Raw genomic sequence first — 24,730 nt, 5'->3', positions numbered from 1 at the left:
AGGTAAGTTTTTACTTATAACCTTGGTTTGTATTCATGTAGGTGAAACTCCTGAAGTCATTTGGATTAGTGGCCATGTAGAACATGATTCAGAACTGTACTATGCCCTATAATTCCAATGTTAATGTGAATTATTTAAACAAGGTCCCTCACATTTGGCCTAGAATCTTAGATACATGAGATTATTAAATATGCCTTCAGAGGGATTGCCTGGGTGGCTCCATTGGTTGAGCGACCAATTCTTGATCTCAGCTCAGGTCATGATCCCAGAGTTGCGGGATCAAGCCCCCTTGGTGGGCTCTGCACTGAGTGTGCAGCCTGCTTGAGATTCTCTCCCTCTGCCACTCCCCCGCTGGTATGCCCATGAACGCTCACACGCTCTCTCAAAAACTAAATTTAAAAAAGTTCTTTCTCTCCTTCTCTCTAAAAAACAAAACAGAACAAAAAAAAAAAAGCCTTCAGAAATAAAGGATGCTAGCATATTATGTATCAAAGAAATACATATAGTTACCCAGTAAAAGAGTACCAGTATCAGTCTTCTTAAGAAGGAGATTTAATTCTGGAAGTGAATAGGAAAGATTATGGGTTTACCGCAGAGAAACGGTATCACATATCTCAATTGCATTATCAAAGCTGGTTCGGAGAGGTGGGAGACCAGAGATGATGAGAGTATTTAGACAATATTAGACATGAAGGAAGGTGAGGAAAAAGCCTAATTAAATGATTAGTAAGGTGGTATTTAAAAGGATGTGCAGAGAACACTGTGATATATCCCATTAAGAATATCTAAGGATAGGGGCGCCTGGGTGGCTCAGTCAGTTAAGCGGCCGACTTCGGCTCAGGTCATGATTTTGCGGTCCGTGAGTTTGAGTCCCGCGTTGGGCTCTGTGCTGACAGCTCAGAGCCTGGACCCTGTTTCAGATTCTGTGTCTCCCTCTCTCTGACCCTCCCCTGTTCATGCTCTGTCTCTTTCTGTCTCAAAAATAAATAAACGTTAAAAAAAATTAAAAAAAAGAATAGGGATAAATACCTGGGGAAGGGCTGTTAGGATGGGGAAACAGAAATGTATAACTCCTTTAACTTCAACCAGGGGAAAAAAAACAAAAAATCAAACTCCCCTCTTCCTGTAGCATGAATTTTATGTTTCCGGTCTTGCTGAGTTATAGGAAACTGGGAGACAAGACAGTGTTCTTCCTTTGGCTCTCTTTCAAGAGATCATAATGATAGAGATGATACGATGCCTACTTACCAATCACGAAGTTTTGTTGTTTTTTCTTAAGTAGGCTCCATATCCAACATGGGGCTTGAACTCATGACCTGAGATCAAGAGCAGCCTGCTGTACCAACTGAGCCAGCCAGCTGTCCCCCAATCACTAAGTTTTCATCAGATCTTTAAGAGAATGATCCAGTCAGATAAGATGCTTGTTAACTAAATTATAATGTAAGTAAAACACTGTCTTTATTCTGAAAATTAGATTCTGATCAAGCGTTCATTTTGCATTTCAAAAAATTTGAAAATCCTATATCCATTCATTTGCCATCAAGGTTATCCCCATCCTGGGCCCTTAACATTATTATCATCAAAGCAGGAGAAAACCTCATCCCAGCTAGCTAAGTTCCTAGCACATAGTATACAGGCATGGACATTAACTAAAAGGAGTAAAACAAACTTAGGGGATTTGCTAATTGTGTTACCTTTTTTTGTTTTTTAATGTTTACTTATTTATTTTTGAGACAGAGAGCGAGCACAAGCAGGGGAGGAGCAGGGAGAGAGAGGGAGACACAGAACACAAAGCAGGCTCCAGGCTCTGAGCTGTCAGCACAGAGCCCGATGTGGGGCTCAAACTCACAAACCATGAGAGATCATGACCTAAGCCAAAGTCAGTTGCTTAACCGACTGAGCCACCCAGGTGCCTCTAATTGTGTATCATTTTAATAAACCCCTAAAGAATCTCAAAGATATACAATCCACTAGCCTGACATCAAAATTCCTATTGCAACTTGAATATGGATAAGACATGTCCCTGGAGCCAATGATCTCTAGGACATATGATATATCTAAACATTTTTTTAAGTTTATTTATCTATTTTGAGACAGAGCAAGTGTGAGTGGGGGAGAGGCAGAGAGAGAGAATCCCAAGCAGGCTCTGCCCTGCCAGGGTGGCGCCTGATGCAGGGCTCGAACCCACGAACCGTGAGATTGTGACATAAGCCAAAATCAAGTCAGATGCTTAACTGACTGAGTGCCCTTATATCTGAACATTTTTGTCTAAAATACATTATTTCCTTGATTCCATCATAGTATCTCCTAATAAAAGAAAGTTGACTTTCCCTGAGAAATAACAGACCTCCTGATAATCATTCATGAGACCCTTTGCACTATTTGAGTCAGTCAATAAATATCTGAATACCAACTATGTGCAAGCCCTACGTGATGCAGTGGGGACTCACAAATGCATAAGAGTAGGAGTGAAATATTTCATAATAAATTTAAACACACACCCACAAGGAGCCATTAAGGAATTCACAAACCAGAGCTTACAATCTAGATAACTAGCAGAATGACATACGTGTGCTAACGGGGATCCAAGCAAAATTGTACAAGAGTATGAAAGAAAAAAGTTAAATCCTGAGGAAAAAGTTTCTCAAAAAAGATGGTTGTATCTTTATTTTTTTAATGTTTATTTAGCTTTGAGAAAGACATTACATGCATGAACTGGGGAGGGACAGAGAGAGAGGGAGACAGAGAATCCCAAGCAGGCTCCAAGCGGTCAGCACAGAGCCTGTTGTGTGTCTTCAACCCACGAACCATGAGATCATGACCTCAGCCAAAACCAAGACCCAGATGCTCAACAAACTGAGCCACCTGGGCACCCCCCAAAAAGACAGCTGTATCTTGAAGGATGTGTAGGATATTAAATTCTTAATAAGGAGCTTTATGGCAATGCAAATCATTATCATAATGAGATACCACTTTATATCTACTAGGATGGCTAGAATATAAGGATTATGACTTTAATCAAAAGTTCTAAATTTGATGTTATAATAAAAAATAACAAGTGTTGGTGAGAATGTAAAGAATTTGGAACCCTTCTACACTGCTGATGGGAACATAAAATGATACAGCTGCTTTGAAAAACAGTTTGACAATTCCTAAAACAGTTAAGCAGAGTTATCATATGACCCAGCAATTTCACTCCTAGGTATGTACCCAAGAGAATTGAAAACATTATGTCCACACAAAACCTATACACAAATTTCATAGCATTTTTTATAGTAGCCCAAAGTGGTAACAACAAAAATGTCTGTCAACTGATGAATGGATAAATAAAATGTAGTATATCCATACATGAAACTATTATTCAGCTATAAGAAAGAATGAAGTACAGATATATGGATGAACCTTGAAAACATGCAAACTGAAGAGTCAGTCACAAAGAACCCCATATTGTATGATTCCATTCATATGAAATGTCTAGAACTGGCAAATCTATTCTAGATTAGCAGATTAGAGATTACCTCTGACTGTGAGAGGTGAGTAATGAGAGAATGGCAGCAGGAGGTGGGGGTAGGAGGGGCTGGTGGTTAAGTTAGTGGGGTTCCTTTTGGGGGGTAATGAAAATGTCCTAAAATTGATTATGGTAATGGATGCAAACTCTGTGAAAACATTAAAAGCCACTGAACTGTACACTTTAAATGGGTGATTTGTATGGTATGTGAATTATATATCAATAAAGCTGTTGTAAAAATTTGATGGGGATGGGTGGAAAGAGGAGCACATTCCAACCACTAAAAACATTTTGAGATGTCAGGCAACCACAGGTAGCGTGGACTAGCACAGAACTCAGCCTAGGCTGGCATCACCACACTTCATTTCCAGATAAAAAAGTCATGATATTAATGTATTTATTGAAATTCAAGTGGAAATATAGATTAACCATTAAAACATATCAGAACAAGAAAGGGATATTTCCGGGGCGCCTGGCTGGCAGAAGAGCATGTGATTCCTGACCTTGGGGTCATGAGTTTAAGCCCCATGTTTGGTTGTAGAGATTAAAAAAAAAAAAAAAAAAAAAAAAAAAAAAAAAAAGCTTTGGGGCACTTGGGTGGCTCAACTGGTTGAGCATCCAACTCTTGATTTTGGCTCAGGTCACGATCCTAAGTTCGTGGAACTGAGCCCCAAGTTGAGCTCTGTGCGGATCATGGAGCCTGCTTAAGATTCTCTTCTTCTTCCTCTGACCCTCCTACACTTGTGCTCTAAATTAATTAATTAAGCTTTATGGGGAAAAAAAGGGGATATTATCTTACAGTCCCCCTTTCCTAAAAACAAACACTAACAATATTAAAACTAAAACAAAAAAGGCATCTCTGGAAAATGCAGAGCCTGCGCCGGAGAATACATACCTCATATCTGTCTACCATAGTTGGTTGATTGATTGATTTTAAGGATTTTTTTTTTTAATTTTTATTTATTTTTGAGAGAGACAGAGTGCGAGTGGGCGAGAGGCAGAGAGAGGAGGAGATACAGGATCTGAGGCAGGCTCCAGGCTCTGAGCTGTCAGCACAGAGCCCAACGCGGGGCTTGAACTCATGAACCTTGAGATCACGACCTCGGCCAAAGTCAGACACTTAACAGCTGAGGCACCCAGGTGCCCCACCATAGCTGATTTTAAAAGCTGACTCGGCACTTTCTACTACTTCCTCTGAACTCAAGTAAACCTGACACCATCTCTAGCTCCTCATCTCCTCCTCCTCTTTCATGGCTCTTACCACTAGAACAGCAATCTGTTTCCCCGCATCTCTTGAATACCAAGATGGGAACAGTAAGGTACACCAACCATATGGCCTCCAGCCAGTTTCTTACATTTATACCAGGTGGTATTCAAACTGGGTCTCAAGTATACAACAGACATTTAAAAGCCCTAAGCCAAAATGACTATAGAATCCTCAGTTAAGCATGTAACCACAGAATGCTACCCAGTAATCTATTTGCCTTTCCAGATCCACTCACCATTGTTGCTCACCTTGCTTTGTGTACCAGGAAGCTGACCACGTAGAGTGAATGCACAGGCTCCCTTGCCCTCTGGCTTCCAGCTGGTTTGGGTAACCAGATGTATACCAGCAGAAAACCAAAGGGCAGGAGGAGAAGGAGGTCAGAGTATTTATTTCCCTAGCTCCTGCCAAAACACCATGATTTGGCTGCATACTACTGCAGCCCACAGTTCCCTCCATATAGCTACTCTTAGATTCTGGTATTCTCTCTCAGTACTTTGCCCTATTAGACCTAGAGGTGATGAAGTAATGTAGGCTCTGGAATTGCTAGCTATAGGGTACTCTGCTCTCTCACTGGTTTCCTTCAACCCATTTGTAAACAGTCTCTTTATTAAATCTTTCTCAAATTACTCAATTTGGATATGCCATCTGTTTCCTTTTAGGACCCTGAATAATGAACCAACCAGTCTACTTTGAAGACTCAGGTGGAAGATTTGATGGAGAAGGTCTTAAGAAAAAGTCTTCTTCAAAATTGGATTAAAAAAAACCTCACTGTGCAAAAATCCTCAAGGCCAAGTTTAACACAGAATTCTGTTCTATATCCATTTGTTTAACCTTTAACAGTGTCTTAAATCCTATCACATTTATGATTTCATTTGATTTTCCTCACAACTCTGTGAGCTGTAACAGGGAATGTGTTATTCTCTTTTAAAACTTAGAAACTGAGGCTCAGTCTTATTTCAACATTTCCTCTGTTGTTATCACCTTGCTTTTTTTAAGCAGAACCAAATAACAAAAAACCTGAACACTGAAAGTATCCAAACCCGTGCTAACAGCTGCGTAAACACATAAAGCAGCCCTTTACAGGACCCTGTATCTTTTGTTTCTTTCTCTTCTGGAAAGAGAACAGTTCTAAGTTCTTAGACAATGGGTAATGTCCAGTCAGAATAGAACATGTAAGGAACAAAGGTATCTGAACTATGACTTAAACAAGCTAGAGGAATATCTCTTATGTAATACTGGTGCTTACATAAACCAACCAGAGCAAGAGCCCTCAACTGAAGTATATGGGCAATTTTATGGTGGGCAGAGCCCTCTTAAGCACAGTCTTTTTAGGGAGCACACGCCCATGCCTGCAATCCTCGTAATAACCAACCATGTCACCAGTTTGTGGGTACATGTCAGTGTGGCAATAACTCATATGTACCAGGAAACATACAGCAAAAAGTTTCATAACTTCTTAGGACAGAAGAAGGATCTTTAAAGATTAAGCAGCTGAAGTAGGAACAGGACAGCTGACTGCTTGGGGAGAATATGTGTGGAACACAACTGAGCCCCCACTGAGTGTTATTCTGCATTACCAAATCCCTCCACTATTCAACTTGGCTGACGGATTACCTGTGTTCAGGAGAATATATGGCCCAGGAAGGAACTGCAAAGTGAACAAAAATAGCAGCATCATTAGAACTTCATGGCTTTCAGGGCACCCAGGTGGTTCAGTTGGTTAAGCATCTGACTTCGGCTCAGGTCATGATCTCACAGTTCGTGACTTCGAGCCCTGCTTCAGGTGAACAGGAGCCCCGCTTCTCTCTCTCTCTCTCCCACTCTGTCCCTTGCCCACTTGCTCTCTCTCTCTCTCTCTCTCTCTCAAAAACAACTTCATGGCTTACAGAGAAATGTTATCTGCCTCTTCTACAAGAGAGAAAAGGGAGAGAAAAAAACCAGGAAAGATAATGCCTGCCTATAGTTTGTTGTACCCTACCCCATCATTTACCATATGTTCATCATTTGACACAATTTCATTTTGGCCAGAAATAGATCAAAAACCCACAAGAAGTCAGGAAACACCAGTACTCCTCTTTTCCACCCTCACTCTACCTGTTCAAAGAATACACAGATTGGTAGACTGAAGATCTGGTCTTATTAAGACTCAAAGTCAGAAAGATTCTGCTCCTTTGGTCATTATAGAATCTTTTTTTTCCTTATAGAAAAGACAATAAATACTGGCAATACTACACACCTAAAGGAACTGGCCTAATCCAAGGATATGAAAGGTATGTATGCCTAGTCTATTTCCAGATCAAAAGATAAAATGTGTATGTGCAACCATCCAGCAATACATCAGGTATATAAAGTCCTATCCTTGTTCTAGTCTGCTTTTACAAGTCACAAAGAACTCACAAAGTTTGATATAATGTGCATACAACTATCTCTAAAAAGATACAAAAGAGACAGTTTATAATCCTGGCTACTAGGTAGAAGGGACTAGATATACGTAGGATGGGGTGAAAATACAGGCTTTTTCTATGTGTGTTTCATTAATACCCATTTGAACATTTTGTTTTATCCCAAGGCCATACATCTATTATCTATTAAAAAACAAAAATCAGAGGATGTGGCTGGCTCAGTCAGTAGAGCATCTGACTCTTGATCTCAGGTTGAGTTCGAGCCCCACACTGGGTGTAGAGATTACTTTAAAATAAGTAAATAAGGGGCACCTGGGTGGCTCAGTCAGTTGAGTGACCTGACTCTTAATTTTGGCTCAGGTCACAATCCCAGGGTGATGGGATCCAGCCCCATGTCGGGCTCCACACTGACTGAGTGTGGAGGCTACTTAGGATTCTCTCTCTCCCTCTGCCTCTCTCCCCAGCTTGCGTGTTCTCTAAAAATATAAAATAAATGTCTTTTAAAATCTGACATACTATTTTTTTTTTTTAACTAGGATAGAGGGCCGCTTGGGTGGCTCAGTTGGTTGGGCATCTAACTCTTGATTTTGGCTCAGGTCATGATCCCAGAGTCGTGGGATCAAGCCCTGTGACAGGCTCAGCACTGAGCGTGGAATCTGCTTCAGATTCTCTCTCCTTCTAACAAAAACAAAACTAAACTAAATTAGTCCTTGGAAAAGTGTTAACCTACTTTTATCAAACTCATGATCTAAATCTACAATTGGAATGGGGCAGAGGTTACAGGTAAGAGGTGGAAGTGAGGACTGACTGCCAAACTGAGCACTGAATACCAAAAATGGATTACAGTTCATCCTTAACAACATGGATTTGAACTGTACAGGTCCACTTATACGTGAATTTTTTTCAATACAGTATATTACTGTAAATGTATTTTTTCTTCCTTGTGATTTTAATAAGATTTTTCTCTTCCCTAGGTTATTGTGAGAATACAGTAATATGTAAAACATATGAAATATGTCTTAATCAACCATTATTGGTAAGGCTTCTGGTCAACAGTAGGCTATTAGTACTTAAGTTTCAGGGGAGTCAAAAGCTACACCTGGATCTATTGACTACACAGGGGTTCAGTGCCCCTAACTCTTGCATTGTTCAAGGGTTAACTGTATAAGCAAAAGGATAAATTCTCCAAAAAAGGAAGAGAAAATTCTATCCAGTTCTTGGATAGTAATGTGGAAGATGATGTAAGAATTTCTACAAGGTCCAGTACCCACAGTCTCATAAATATGTACTATTTACATAACAGCTACAATATACTACATCTATAAAGAATATAGGAAAAGGCGTGGTGGGGGGAGGGGCGCACCTGGGTGGCTCAGTCAGTTAAGCACCCAACTTTGGCTCAGGTAATGATCTCACGATTCACGAGTTTGAGCACTGCATAGGGTGAGCTCAAGCCCTGCTTCAGGTAAGCTTGAGCCAATGCTCTGGGCTCCATATTCTCTCTCTGCACCTTGTGGGGTTCTCTCTCTCTCCCCCTTGCGCTCTCTCGCTCTCTCTCTCAAAACTTAATTCTTTATTTAAAATGGGGCACTTGTGGCTCAGTCAGTTAAGTTCCAACTCTTGATTTCAGCTCAGGTCATGATCTCAAGGTTGTGAAATCAAGTCCCTCTTCGGGCTCCACTCTAGGCATGGAGTCTGCTTAAGATTCTCTCTCCCTCTCCCCTGTTCTCTCTCTCCCTGTTATTCATAAATAAATAAATACATACATAGATACATACACACATATATACATAACACAAAATTCGGGATGCCTGGGTGGCTCAGTAGGTTGAGCGTCCAACTTCGGCTCAGGTTATGATCTCCCAGTTCATGGGTTTGAGCCCCACATTAGGCTCTGTGCTGACAGCTTGGAGCCTGGAGTCTGCTTTGGATTCTGTGTCTCCCTCTGTCTCTGCTGCTCACCTGCTCATGCTGTCTCTCTCTCTCTCTCTCAAAAATAAACAAACATTAAAAAAACTATAAAAAAAAAAAAAAACTACTTTCTCAGCTCACCAATAAGAAGCAACTCCTCATGCACTCAAGTTTTATTATGAGATTGCAGCAATTCAGTCACATATTCAGACTCCACTTCTGATTCCAGTTCTCTTGCTATTTCCACCACATCTACAGTGACTTTCTCCACTGAGGTCTTGAGCCCTTCAATGTCATCCTTGAGGGTTGGAATCAACTTCTTCCAAACTCCTATTCATGTTGGTATTTTGACCTCTTCCCACGTATCATGAATGTTCCTAATAACATCTAGAATGGCGAATTCCAGTAAGGCTTTCAATTAACTTGGTCCAGATCCATCAGAGGAATCACTATCTATGGCAGCTACAACCTTTCAAAACGTAGTTCCCTTTTTTTTTTTTCTTAATTTTTTTTAAGTTTACTTATTTTGAGCGAGAGAGAGACAGCGCACAAGTGGGGTAGGGGCAGAGACAGAGGGAGAGAGAACTCAAAGTAGGCTCTGCACTGTCAGTACAGAGCCCAACGTGGGGCTTGAACTCACAAACTGTGAGATCATGACCTCAGCTGAGATCAAGAGTCAGAGGCTTAACAAACTGAGCCACGCAGGTGCCCCCAAAATGTAGTTCTTAAATAATAAGACTTAGAAGTCAAAATTCATCCTTGATCCATGGGTTGCAGAATGGATGTTGTGTTAGTAGGCATGAAAAAAAAACATTATTCACATTGGATAGCTCCATCAGAGCTCTTGGATGATCAAGTACATTGTCAATGAGCAGCAATACTTTGAAAGCAATCTTTTTTCTAAGCAATAGGCTCAACAGTGGGCTTAAAATATATGGTAAACCATATTGTAAAACAGATGTGCTATCATCCAGGTACTGCTGTTTCATTCACAGACCACAGGCAGAGTAGACTCAGCACAATTCTTAAGGGCCCTAAGATTTTCAGAATGGTCAATGAGCATTGGCTTCAACTTCAAGTCACTAATTGCATTAGCCCTAACAAGACAGTCTGTCTTTTGAAGCTTCGGCACTGACTTTTCCTCTCTAGCTATGGAAGTGCTAAAGAGCATCTTCTTCTCATAGAAGGCAGTTTCATATACATTGAAAATCTGTTGTTTAGGGGCGCCTGGGTGGCTCAGTCAGTTAAGCGGCCGACTTCGGCTCAGGTCATGATCTCGTGGTCCGTGAGTTCGAGCCCCGCGTCGGGCTCTGTGCTGACAGCTCAGAGCCTGGAGCCTGTTTCAGATTCTGTGTCTCCCTGTCTCTCTGGCCCTCCCCCATTAATGTTCTGTCTCTCTCTGTCTCAAAAATAAATAAACGTTAAAAAAAATTTTTTTTTTTTTTTTTTTTTTAAAGAAAATCTGTTGTTTAGTGTACCCACCTTCATTTAACTCTCTTAGTGACATCTGGATAACTGGTTGCAGCTTCTATATCATCACTTCCTGGTTCACCTTGTACTTTTATGTTATGGAGGTGGCTTCTTTCTTAAACCCTATGAGCCAACCTCTGCTAGCTTCAGACTTTTCTTCTTCAGCTTCCTCACCTCTCTCAGCCTTCACCGAATTGAAGAGATTTAGGCCCTTGCTCTGGATTAAGCTTTAGATTAAGGGAATGTTGTGGCTGGTTTGATCTTCTGTCCAGACCATTCAAACTTTCTCCATATCAGCAATAAGGCTGTTTCACTTTCTTATCATTTGTGGGTTCATTGGAGTAGTGCTTTTACTTTCCTTCAAAAACTTTCCCTTTGCATTCAAAACTTGGCTGTTTGGTACAAGAGGCCTAGCTTTTAGCTTATTTCAACTTTTAATAGGTCTTCCACACTAAGCTTAATTATTTCTAGGTTTTGATGTAAAGCGAAAGACACTGAACCCTTCCTTTCACTTGAACACTTAGAGGCCACTGTAGGGTTACTAACTGGCCTAATTCAACATTGTGTCTCAAGGTATATGAAGGCCTGAGGAGAGGGAGAGAGATGGAGGAAACAGCCAATGAAGTGGTAAAATCACACACACTTACCACTTAAGTTCACCATCTTATATAAGTTCACAGCACCCCAAAACAATTACAATAGTAACATCAAAAATCACTGATCACACATTACCATAAATATAATAACAATTAAAAAGTCTGAGGGGCGCCTAGGTGGCTCAGTTGGTTAAGCGTCCGACATCAGCTAAGGTCATGATCTCATGGTTCGTGGGTTCCAGCCCCCTGTTGGGCTCTGTGTTGACAGCTTGGAGCCTGGAGACTGCTTCAGATTCTGTGTCTCCTTCTCTCTCTGCCCCTCCCCTGCTCACACTCTGTCTCTCTCTCTCAAAAATAAACATTCTGGTTGGGGCGCCTGGGTGGCTCAGTTGGTTGAGGGTCCGGCTTCGGCTCAGGTCATGATCTCACAGTTTGTGGGTTCGAGCCCCGCATGGGGCTCTATGCTGACAGCTTAGAGCCTGGAGCCTGCTTTGAATTCTGTGTCTCCCTCTCTCTCTGTTCCTCCCCCGCTCATGTTCTCTCTCTCTTCTTCAAAAATAAAGACATTAAAAAAAATTTTTTTTAAGAAAAAATACAAAATAAACATTCTGGGGCGTTTGGGTGGCTCAGTCGGTTGAGTGTCAAACTTCAGCTCAGGTCACGATCTCGAGGCTCAGGAGTTTGACCCCACAGTGGGCTCTGTGCTGACAGCTCAGAGCCTGGAGCCTGCTTCAGATTCTGTGTGTCCCTCACTCTCTTCCCCTCCCCCACTCACACTCTGTCTCTCTCTCTCTCTCTCTCAAAAATAAACATTTAAAATAAATAAATATTTTTAAAAATTTTTTAAATAAGCATTAAAAATTTTTTTTTTTTTTAAGTTTGAAATAGCACAAGGATTACCAAAATGTGACATGAAGTGTGAAATGCTGTTGGAAAAATGGTGCCAATCAACTTGTTCAACACAGCGTTGCCACAAATCTTCAATATGTAAAAAAACACAATACCTGCAGAGCACAATAAAGTGAAGCACCATAAATGAAGTATGGCTATACACATTTAGCTTTGCTATTCCACACTGGTTGAGTTTTAAAGGGGTAAGTCACCAGATGGGGAAGTCTATAGCTTTCTATTTTTGTTTTGTTTTGTTTAATCACTGCTGTATCCAGGTAGATAAATCTGTCTAATTCTGGGGTAGTAGTAGAAATCCACTGGCCCATAGATATAAGCTACCTCCTTGAATAATAGTTTTATTAGAAATAAAAGCAATACCTTTATTGTTATCTCTCAAACTTTTTCTTATTTCTCACATGGAATGGAGGAAGAGGAATGCTTCAAAGTGAAATCCCTCAAACCGCAACAATCTCTGAGAGCAAGGCAAGTACCATCTTTGGTAGTTGAAATGAGAGAGGGGATGGGTAAAGCGTTAGCATGCCTGGCTCTCCCAGTTTGTAAACCCTACAAATGTAAAATAATGATTTAATAATAATTCAACTTGGGTTAACAACAAAAAAAAAATCATTTCTTTCCTTTTTTTTTTTCTTTTAACATTTTATTATTGAGAGACAGAGAGACAAAGAATGTGAGCAGGAGAGGTGCAGAGAGGTGGGGGGAGACAGAATCCAAAGCAGGCTCCAGGCTCTGAGCTGTCAGCACAGAGCCTGATGTGGGGCTCGAACCCACAAACTGTGAGATCATGACCCAAGCTGAAGTTGGATGCTCAACTGACTGAGCCACACAGGCGCCCCATTTTCTTCCCTAATGTAAAGTTTTTATTTTATACATAAGGAAAAATGTTTATACACATGTAAAAATTCAGTTTTTATATAGGCACTCAATTATTCACTATTCATTTAAGAATTAAGTAGGCAATGAATCATTGTTTACTAAATGTCTTTTCAAAAGTATCTTTATATGTCCCATTAACTAGCAGGAAGTGGTTAAAACACAGGCTCAAAAATCACAAAGACTTAGGTTTAATTCTTCTAGTGTTGCCATGTATTAGCTGTGTGACTTTGGATGCGTTGCTTAGCCTTACCTGTAAAATGGGTAAGGCTGTTAGGTTCTGTTGCACCTATGCAACAGAATTGTTATGGAGATGAAAATAAATACATGTAAAGCTCTTATACTAGTGCCTGAAAAATTAAAAGAGTTCACATCCATTTATTCAACATACACTGAATGCCTGCTTTAGAGTACCAGGCTACGTCAAGTACTAAGGATGAAATGCTGAGCTAAATCAGAGATAGTCTAGGTACTAATGAAATTCAGCGTTTAGCAGGGATAGAGACATTAATCAAATAATCATAATGTAATTGAGTAATTACCCACTGTGATAAATGGGCTAGGAAAAAAAAAGAACAGAAAGCTGTGACCTAATTTAGTTAGTGTGGTCAAAAAGGTGGCATTTAAGTGAAATTTCAAGGATGAGAAAAAACTAGCCATACAGAGAATGAAAGAGAGGATCATTTCAAAGAGAGGAAACTTGGGCAAAAGATATAAAGTGGGACATTCAAATGAACCTAAAAGGAACAGAAGGTCAGTAAAGCTAGAGTGTAATAAAGGATGGAGAGGGAGGCAGATCCTTCCAGCCTGTGCTGAAGTATTTGGCTTTCATTCTCAACACATTAGACAGTCAGTGAATAATTTTAAGTAAGAAAGAAGTTACAAGATCTGATGTAGGTTTTGAAAATATTACTGTGGCTAGTCTGGGAAGAACAAACTAAAGTGAGGCAGGAGTTGAAATATCTAAACAAGAAACAATGCAACCTATAACTAGAGAAACAGCAGTAAAGATGAAAAAAAAGTGGAAAGATTTGAGATTTAACTTATAAGGCAGAATCAACAGGACTTCTTTATAGATTGGATGTAAGAAAGGACAGTATCTAGCTTGAGTAACCAAACAGATGGTGGTATCATTTATAACACCATATAGAGATCAGGGGAGTGCAATTTGAGGACTACAAAGCAAGCATTACATTTTAAATATGTTATTTGAGGGGTGCTTGGCTGGCTCAGTCAGTAGAACATTTGACTCTTGATCTCGGGGTCATGGGTTCGAGCCCCACATTGGATCTACAGTTTACTTTAAAAAAGTAGAGCGGCGGGGCGCCTGGGTGGCTCAGTCAGTTGAGTGTCCCACTTTGGCTCAGGTCATGATCTCACAATGTGAGTTCGAGCCCCGTGTCGGGGTCTGTGCTGACAGCTCAGAGCCTGGAGCCTGCTTTGGATTTTGTGTCTCCCCCACTCTCTGCCCCTCCCCTGCTCGTGCTCTGTCTCTCTTAAAAATAAACAAAGATTAAAGGGAAAAAAAAGAAGTCTTGCTACCTTTAATAAATTAATCAGTCAATAAATAAATAAATATCTCCTTCTCTCTCTCCCTCCTCCTGCCCCTCTCCCCAACTCACATACTCTCTAACATAAAAAAGAACTTGAATAACTTATAAAATTTCCAGGAAAAAATATCTACTAGGCAGCTGGATACACAGTGGAGAGATCTGTCTAGCAATTATAATCTGTAAATCTATTAGCATACTAACAACTAAAATCTAGGGAAAAAAGTATATTTAAAGAGAAGGTAAGGTAGGAAGGCCTAAAGAATTCTAAATAATCAGGAATTGAACAGAATAACTGACAAGTAGACCAAAAGAGAAGGGCCAAAAGGGCATGACCCAAAAAGGTTGTGTAACTAGAGGCAAGGAAAGAGAGCATTTCGAGAAATGGAGAATAGTCAACTCTAGCAAATGCTGCCAAGAAGTTATGTAAGATGTAAACTAAAAAAAAAGCTAGTTGGATCTGGCAACTTACAAGTACCTTATAGGCTAGACCAAACAAAAGAATCAGTGAGCCTGAAGAGTGGTCCTTTGAAATTATCCAGTCAGAAGAAAAAAAGGAAAAGGAATGAAGAAAGTTAATGGGACTTAGGGACATGTTAACAGAAACAATTTATACATCCCTAGAATCCCAGAAGGAGAAGAGAAGGGGTAGAAAGCTTATTCAAAGAAACAATGACTAAGAACTTCCCAAACCTGGAGAGATATTTGGACATCCAATTCATGAAAGTAATAACTTACCCCAAAATTTCAATCCTAAACAATCTTCTCCATGACAGATTATAATAAACTGTCTAAAATCAAAGACAAAGAATTTAATTTATTCAAAGTAATCTTTACCCCAATGTGGGGTTTGAACTCATGACCCTGAAATCAATAACTGCGTGCTCAAACTGAACCAGTCAGTTGCCTGACAAAGACAGAATTTTATTTATGCTTGTAAGTATTTATTTACTTATTTAGAGATAGACACAGAGAGAGAGAGACAGAGAGCGAGCAGGGGAAGGGCAGAGATAGGAGAGCTGTCAGTGCAGAGCCCAATGTGGAGTTTGAACTCACGAACCATGAGATCATGACCCGAGCCGAAATCAAGAGTCAGATGCTTAACCAACCAAAAGAGAGGTGCCCTAAAGACAGAATTTTAAAATCAACAAGAAAGGACGTCTGGCTGGCTCAGTTGGAAGAGTGTGCAAATCTTGATCTCAAGGTCTTGAGTTCAAGCCCCACATTGGGGGTAGAGATTACTTAAGTAAATAAAACCTTAAAAATAAATAAATAAATAAATAAATAAATAAATAAATAAATAAATAAATAAAATCAACAAGAAAACAAATTCCCTCATACAAGGAAACCTCCAAAGACTATCAGTGGATGTTTTAGCAGAAACCTTGCAGGCTAGAAGAGAATGGGATAATATAGTCAAAATGATGAAAGAAAAAAGAGAAATGCCAACCAAGAATAGTTTACCCAGAAAAATTGTTGTTCAGAAATGAAGGTCAGGAAGACTTTCCTTAACAAACAAAAACTAAGAAAATTCATCACCATTTGACCTGACTTACAAGAAATGATGAAAGAAGTTGGTGAAGCTGAAATGAAAGAATACTAACTGGCAACATGAAAACATATGAAAATACACAACACACTTGTAAAGGTAAACATATAATCAGATTCAGAATATTCTAATACTGTAACATAATGGTATTAACCACTTAACTCTAATATAAAAGTTAAAGAACAGAAGTACTGAGGCACCCGGCTGGCTCAGTTGGTAGAGCGTGCAACTCTTGATCTCAGGGTCATGACTTCAAGCCACACATTGGGTGTAGAGCCTACTTTAAAAAAAAAAAAAAGAAAGTCCTGCAATAGCTATACTTAAAATAATTTGTCAATGGATATACAACATAAAAATATGTAAACTGTGATATGAAAACATAAAATGTCAGGGGGAGGTTAAAAGCGTAGATTTTGTATACAAAGACAAGTTACCAGTAATCAGTAATTATCAGAAAATCATCAATTCACAAAAAAAAGTCAGCAAAAGAGGAAGAAAAGAACTACAAGACAGCCAGAAATAGGGGTGCCTGGTCCTTGATCTTGATCCCAGGGTTGCAAGTTCAAGCCCCATTGGAGGGTAGAGTTTACTTAAGAAAAAAAAAAAAAAAAGCCAGAAACAATTAACAAGATGCCAATAATAAGTCCTTACCTAGAAATGATCACTTTAAACGTGAATGGATTAAATTCTCCAGCCAAAATGCAGAGTGGCTGAATGGATAAAAAAACAAGACCCAACTTAACATGTTACTTACAAAACACGCATAAGAACAAAGTAAACGGTTGGAAAAAGATATTCCATGCAAATGGAAACCAAGAGTGCAAGATAACTATACTTACATCAGAAGAAATAGACTTTAAGTAAAAAAACAAGAGACATAGATCATTATATAATGATAAAGCAGTCAATTCATCCAGAGAATATAGAAATTGTAAATACATATGCACCCAACATGAAAGTACTTAAATATATTAAGCAAATAATAACAGATCTGAAGGAAAAAACAGACAACAGTACACTAATAGTAGGGGACTTAAACACCCCACTTTCAACAATGGATAGATCACCCAGCAGAAAATTAATATAGAAATGCAGGGCTCAAAGTATACTTTAAACCAAATGGCCCTAAGAGACACATACAGGACATTCCAACCAACAGGAGAATACACATTCTTTTTGCAAGTGTACATGAACATTCTGCAGATTAGAGCATGTATTAAATCACAAAACAAGTCTTAGTAAATAAAGATTACTAAGCCCATCAAGTATCTTTTCTGGCCAAAATGGTAAAAAACTAGAATCAATAACAGAAGGAAAATTAGAAAATTCACAAAATGTGGAAATCAAACAATACACTCCTGAACAACCAATGGGTCAAAGAAGAAATTTTTAAAATCCTGAAACAAAAAAAAATGGTAATACAACATACCAAAACTCATGATATGTAGCAAAAATATTGCAACGAGGGAAGTTTATAGCAATAAATACATTAAGAAAAAAATTGGGGCACCTGGGTGGCTCAGTCAGTTAAGCATCAAACTGGCTCCGGTCATGATCTCGCAGTTTGTGAGTTGGAGCCCTGCATCTGGTTCTGTGCTGGAAGCTCAGAGCCTGGAGCCTGCTTCAGATTCTGTGTCTCCCTCTCTCTCTGCCCCTCCCCTGCTCACACTCTGTCTGTCTGTCTGTCTCTCTCTCAAAAATAAACATTAAAAAAATTTTTTTTAAAGAAGAAAAAATCTTGGGGCAGCTGGGTGGCTCAGTCAGTTGGGTGTCGGAATCTTTTTTTTTTTTTTTTAATTTTTTTTTTTCAACGTTTTTATTTATTTATTTTTGGGACAGAGAGAGACAGAGCATGAACGGGGGAGGGGCAGAGAGAGAGGGAGACACAGAATCGGAAACAGACTCCAGGTTCTGAGCCATCAGCCCAGAGCCCGACGCGGGGCTCGAACTCACGGACCGCGAGATCGTGACCTGGGTGAAGTCGGACGCTTAACCAACTGCGCCACCCAGGCGCCCCGGGTGTCGGAATCTTAATTTCAGCTCATTATCTCACAGTTCATGAGACTGAGCCCTGTGTCAGGATCCACACGGACAGGATGGAGCCTGCTTGGGATTTTATCTCTCCTCTCTTTCTCTCTCTACCCCTCCTCCTGCTTGTACTCTCTCTCTCAAAAATAAATATTTAAAAATTTTTTCAAACAACCTCAAGGACCTTGAAAAAGAAGACCATATTAAGCCCAAAGTTAATAGAAAAAATGAGAGAACAAAGGTCAGAGAAGAAATAAATCAAATAGAGAATAGAAAAATAATAGAAAAGCTCAGTGAAACTAAGCGTTGGTTTTTTGAAAAGATAAACAATTGACAACACTTTAGCTAGACTTACAAAGAAAAAGAGAACTCAAAATTGTACAGAAGAGACATTACAACTGATACCACAGAAACATAAAGGATAAGAGATTGCCATGAATAATTATACACCACCAAATTTGATAACCTAGAAGAAATAGATAAATTCATAGAAACTTATGCCTACCAAGTATTAATCATAAAAACAAACAGGGGCATCTGGGTGGCTCAGTCAGTTAAGCGTCCAACTTTTGATTTTGACTGAGGTCATGACCTCATGGTTCATGAGGTTGAGCCATGCATTGGGTTCATGAGGTTGAGCCATGCATGTACTGACAGTAAGGACCCTGCTTGGGATACTCTCTCCCCCTCTCTTTCAGCCCTTCCCCTGCTCACGCTCATTCTCTCAAAAATAAATAAAACATTAAACAAACTACACAGAAAATCTGAACGGACGAGAAACAAGTGAGGAGCCTGAATCAGTAATCAAACACCTCCCAAGAAAGAAAAGCCCAGGACCAGACAGCTTCATGGGAGAATTCTACCAAACATTTAAAGAATTAACACCAGTTCTTCTCAAACTCTTCTAAAAACTAAAGAGGAGGAAACATTCCCAAATTCATTTTGTAAGGCCACCATTATCTTGATACCAAAGCCAGATGAGCACACTAAGAGAAAACAACAGACCAAAATTTCTGATGAATATAGATACAAAAATTCTCAACAAAATACTAGCAAAATAGGGCGCCTGGGTGGCTCAGTTGGTTAAGCGTCCGACTTCAGCTCAGGTCACGATCTCACAGTCTGTGAGTTCGAGCCCCGCGTCGGGCTCTGTGCTGACAGCTCAGAGCCGAGCCTGGAGCCTGCTTCCAATTCTGTGTCTCCCTCTCTCTCTGCCCCTCCCCCGTTCATGCTCTGTCTCTCTCTGTCTCAAAAATAAATAAACGTTAAAAAAAAAAAAAAAAGAAAGATAAAAATCATACATCTCAACAGATGCAGAAAAAGCAACTGACAAGATTCAATGTCCTTTCACTATAAAACTGCTCAACGAATTTGGTATAGAAGGAACATAATTCAACATACAAAGGCCATACACAACAAGCCCACAGCTAATATCATACTCAACAGTGAAAGGCTGAAAGCTTTTCCTCTAAAATCAGGAACAAGACAAGGATGCCCATTCTGACCACTCCTATTCAACACAGTACTAGAAATTCTAGCTGTAGCAAGTAGGCTAGAAGAAATAAAGGCATCCAGGGTGGTAGCAGGTGCACCCTTAACATGCAGAATGACACCAGGGAGTTCCTGGACTTGTATTACCACAGAAATGCTCCAACAATCATATCATCCACCAAGAACCACACATTCAAGGACGAGATGAACGTGACCAAGGTTGACAAGGTTCAACAGTCAGTTTAAAACCTACGCTATCTGTGGGGCCATGTGCAAGATAGGCAAGCCAGATAACAGCATCCTCTGACTGGCCAAGGCCCATGGCCTCATTTCAAAGAACTTCTGCCAGGGGCACCTCAGTGGCTCAGTGAGAGGAGCATGTGACTCTTTATCTCAGGGTCGTGATTCAAGCCCCATGTGGGGTGAAGAGATTACTTTAATAAAAAAATTTTTTTTAAAAAGAGGATCACAGATGTGGAATATTTGTCATAAATAAATAGCAACTTGCCACCCAAAAAAAGAAAATAAAGGTATCCAAATCTGAAAGGAAGAGTATAATTGCTGATAACATACCCTATATACAAAAAATTATAAACCTCTACCAAGAAAGTGTGAGGCCTAATAAACGAATTCAGTAAAGCTTCAGGATACAAAATCAACATTAATAAATCAGTTGTTTTTCTATATACTATCAATGAAATCAGTTACATCTCCATATAGTATCAGAAAGAAAACAATTCCATTAACAAAAGCATCAAAAACAATAAAATACTTAAAAATAAGGAAGTGAAAGATCTGTATACTGGAAACTACAAAACACAGGTGGAAGAAATTGAAAGTGGAGTGCCTGGGTGGCTCAGTGGGTTAAGGGTCTCGCTCTTGATTTCGGCTCAGGTCATGATCTCACAGTGCCTGAATTAGAGTCCGACGTTCAGTCTCTGGGCCATCAGCTTGAGATTCTCTCTCTCCCTCTCTCTCACTGCCGCACCCCCACTTGCATACGCCCACAACCCTCTCTCTGTCTCTCTCAAAAATAAATAAACCCTCAAGAAACTGGGATAGAAGGATCATACCTCATGATCATAAAAGCCATATACAAAAGACCCACCACTAATGTCCTTCTCAATGGGGAAAAACTGAGAGCTTTCTCCCTTAGGTCAAAAACACGACAGGGATGTCCACTCTCACCACTGTTATTCAACATAGTATTGGAAGTTCTAGCCTCAGCAATCAGAGAACACAAAAGAATAAAACACATCCAAATTGGCAAGGAAGAAGTAAAACTTTCACTCTTCGCAGATGACATAATACTCTATACAGAAAACCCAGAAGAGTCCACAAAAAACTGCTAGAATTGATCTATGAATTCAGCAAAGTCGCAGGATATAAAATCAATGTACAGAAATCTGTTGCATTCCTATACACCAATAATGAAGCAACAGAAAGAGAAATCAAGGAATCGATTCCATTTACTATTGCACCAAAACCCATAAAATACCTAGGAATAAATCTAACCAAAGAGGTGAAAAATCTATACACTGAAAACTATAGAAAGCTTAAGAAAGAAATTGAAGAAGACACAAAGAAATCCATGCTCCTGGATTGGAAGAACAAATATTGTTGAAATGTTGATATTACCCAAAGCAATCTACATATTCAATGCAATCCCTATCAAAATAACACCAGCATTCTTCACAGAGCTAGAACAAACAATCCTAAAATTTGTATGGAACCAGAAAAGACCCTGAATAGCCAAAGCAATCTTGAAAAAGAAAACCGAAGCTGAAGGCATCACAATCCCGGACTTCAAGCTGTATTACAAAGTTGTAATCATCGAGACAGTATGGTACTGACACAAAAACAGACACTCAGATCAATGGAACAGAAGAGAGGACCCAGAAATGGACCCACAAACGTATGGCCAACTAATCTTAGACAAAGCAGGAAAGAATATCCAATGGAATAAAGACGGTCTCTTCGGCAAATGGTGCTGGGAAAACTTGACAGCGACGTGCAGAAAAATGAACCTGGACCACTTTCTTACACCATACACAAAAATAAACTCAAAATGGATGAAAGACCTAAATGTAAGACAGGAAGCCATCAAAATCCAAGAGGAGAAAACAGGCAACAACCTCTCTGACCTTGGCTGCGGCAACTTCTTAGTCAACACATCTCCGGAGGCAAGGGAAACAAAAGCAAAAATGAACTATTGGAACCTCATCGAAATAAAAAGCTACCCCCCAAAATACATAAAATAAATTAAAAAATACAATAAAATAAAAATAAAAATAAAATAAAATATAAATATAAATAAATAAAAAGTTTCCAGGGGCGCCTGAGTGGCTCAGTCAGTTAAGCGTCCAACTTCGGCTCAGGTCATGATCTTGCGGTTCGTGGGTTTGAGCTCCACATCGAGCTCTGTGCTGACAGCTCAGAGCCTGGAGCCTGCTTCAGATTCTGTGTATCCCTCTCTCTCTGCCCCTCCCCCACTCACACTCTGTCTCTCTCAAAAATAAATATTAAAAAAATAAAAATACATAAATAATAAAAAGCTTCTGCACAGCAAAGGAAACAATCAGCAAAACTAAAAGGCAACCAACAGGGGCATCTGGGTGGCTCAGTCAGTTAAGCGTCCGACTTCGGCTCAGGTCATGATCTCAAAGTCCATGAGTTTGAGCCCCGCGTTGGGCTCTGTGCTGACCACTCAGAGCCTGAAGCCTGTTTCAGATTCTGTGTCTCCTCTCTCTCTGACCCTCCCCCGTTCATGTTCTGTCTCTCTCTGTCTCAAAAATAAATAAACGTTAAAAAAAAAATAAAAAAAAAAAAAAGGCAACCAACAGAATGGGAGAAGATATTTGCAAATGACATATCAGATAAAGGGTTAGTATCCAAAATCTATAAAGAACTTATCAAACTCAACACCCAAAAAACAAATAATCCAGTGAAGAAATTGGGCAAAAGACATGAATAGACACTTCTTCAAAGAAGACATCCAAATGGCTAACAAACACACGAAAAAATGCTCAACATCACTCATCATCAGGGAAATACAAATCAAAACTACAATGAGACACCACCTCCCACCTGTCAGAATGGCTAAAATGAACAAGTCAGGCAATGATAGACGTTGGTGAAGATGTGGAGAAAGGGGAACCCTTTTGCCCTGCTGGTGGGAATGCAGACTGGTGCAGTCGCTCTGGAAAACCGTATGGAGGTTCCTCAAAAAACTAAAAGTAGAACTACCCTACAACCCAGCAATTGCACTTGTAGGTATTTATCCAAATGATACTGGTGTGCTGTCTCAAAGGGGCACATGCACCCCAATGTTGATAGCAGCACTATCAACGATAGCCAAGGTATGGAAAGAGCCCAAACGTCCATCGACACATGAATGGATAAAGAAGATGTGGTGTGTGTGTGTGTGTGTGTGTGTGTGTGTGTGTGTGTGTGTGTACCAGGAATAGTACTCAGCAATAAAAAAGAATGAATCTTGCCATTTGCAACAATGTGAATAGAACTAGAGTGTATTATGCTAAGTGAAATTAGTCAGAGAAAGACAAATATATGACTTCACTCATGTGGAATTTGAGATACAAGACAGATGAACATAAGGAAGGGAAGCAAAAATAATATAAAAACAAGGAGGGGGACAAAACATAAGAGACTCTTAAATATAGAGAACAAACTGATGGCTGCTGGAGGGATTGTGGGTGGGGGGATGGTCTAAATAGGCAAGGGGCATTAAGGAAGTCACTTAGGAAGGAAGATGAGCACCGGGTGTTATTTGCAGGGGATGAATCACTGAATTCTATTCCTTTTTTTTTTTTTTTTTTAATGTTTATGTATTTTTAAGAGAGACAGACAGAGAGCAAGCAAGGGAGGGACAGAAAGAGAAACAGAGACACAGGATCCAAAACAGGCTCCAGGCTCTGAGCTGTCAGCACAGGACCCAACTTGGGGCTCCAACTCACAGACCATGAGATCATGACCTGAGCCAAAGTCAGACGCTTAACCAACTGAGCCACCCAGGCACCCCCGATTCTACTCCTGAAATCATTATTGCACTATATGCTAACTTTGATGTAAATTTAAAAAAAAAATTTTTTTTAATTAAATTTTAAAAGAGTACCTGGTTGGCTCAGTCAGTAAAGTATGCAACGCTTGATCTCAGGGTTGTAAGTTCAAGCCACATGATGGGCACAGAGCTTACTTAAAAAATAATACTAATAAATTTTTAACGGGGCGCCTGGGTGGCGCAGTCGGTTAAACGTCCGACTTCAGCCAGGTCACGATCTCGCGGTCCGTGAGTTCGAGCCCCGCGTCGGGCTCTGGGCTGATGGCTCAGAGCCTGGAGCCTGTTTCCGATTCTGTGTCTCCCTCTCTCTCTGCCCCTCCCCCGTTCATGCTCTGTCTCTCTCTGTCCCAAAAATAAATAAACATTGGAAAAAAAAAAATTTTTTTTTAAATAAATTTTTAACTAAAAAATTTATTTAAAAAAAAATTTTTTTTAACGTTTATTTATTTTTGAGACAGAGAGAGACAGAGCATGAATGGGGGGAGGGTCAGAGAGAGAGGGAGACACAGAATCGGAAGCAGGCTCCAGGCTCCGAGCTGTCAGCACACAGCCCGACGTGGGGCTCGAACTCGTGAACCACGAGATCATGACCTGAGCCGAAGTCGGACACTTAACCGACTGAGCCACCCAGGCGCCCCTTAACTAAAAAATTTAAAAAGCAGACACAGACCAATGGAAACAGAATCAAGAACCTAGAAATAAATCCACATATACACTGGCAACTCAAATTTGATAACAGAACCAAGAACATTCAATGAGGAAAGAACAGTCCCATCAATAAATGGTAACGGTAAAACTGTATATCTACACACAAAAGAATGAAAATTGCATCCCTATATTAACAACCACTCACAAAAATTAATTTGAAATGGATTAAAGACTTAAATGTAAGATCCGAAACCATAAAACTCCTAGAAGAAAACAGTGAAAAAGCCCCTTCACATTGATCTAGTTGATGTTGTTTTTTTGGATATGACACCAAAAGTGCAAGCAACAAAAGCAAAAAATCAATATTGGGGCTATACCAAACGAAAAATTTCTGCACAGCAAAAGAAACAATCAACAAAATGAAAAGGAAACCTACAGAATTAAAGAAAA

General features: G+C 39.8%; 1 protein-coding gene across 3 annotated transcripts in view; it reads right to left on the bottom strand.

Moving 5' to 3' along the window:
• RBMS2 (RNA binding motif single stranded interacting protein 2) overlaps window positions 1–24,730 on the bottom strand; it is a 71,769-nt gene that overhangs the window by 36,330 nt on the left and 10,709 nt on the right. Inside the window, exon 1 of one of the 3 annotated variants that reach the window (XM_045462714.1) lies at window positions 6,390–6,414. The exons of the other annotated variants lie outside the window; for them this stretch is intronic. The gene's annotated coding sequence lies outside the window, so the exon portion shown is untranslated. Of the gene's footprint in view, window positions 1–6,389; window positions 6,415–24,730 lie in introns of those variants that run through there. 3 annotated transcript variants of the gene reach the window in all.

This window comes from Leopardus geoffroyi, chromosome B4 (assembly GCF_018350155.1).
Source record: "Leopardus geoffroyi isolate Oge1 chromosome B4, O.geoffroyi_Oge1_pat1.0, whole genome shotgun sequence".
NCBI lineage: Eukaryota > Metazoa > Chordata > Mammalia > Carnivora > Felidae > Leopardus > Leopardus geoffroyi.
This window is presented reverse-complemented; position numbering and strand designations above follow the sequence as displayed.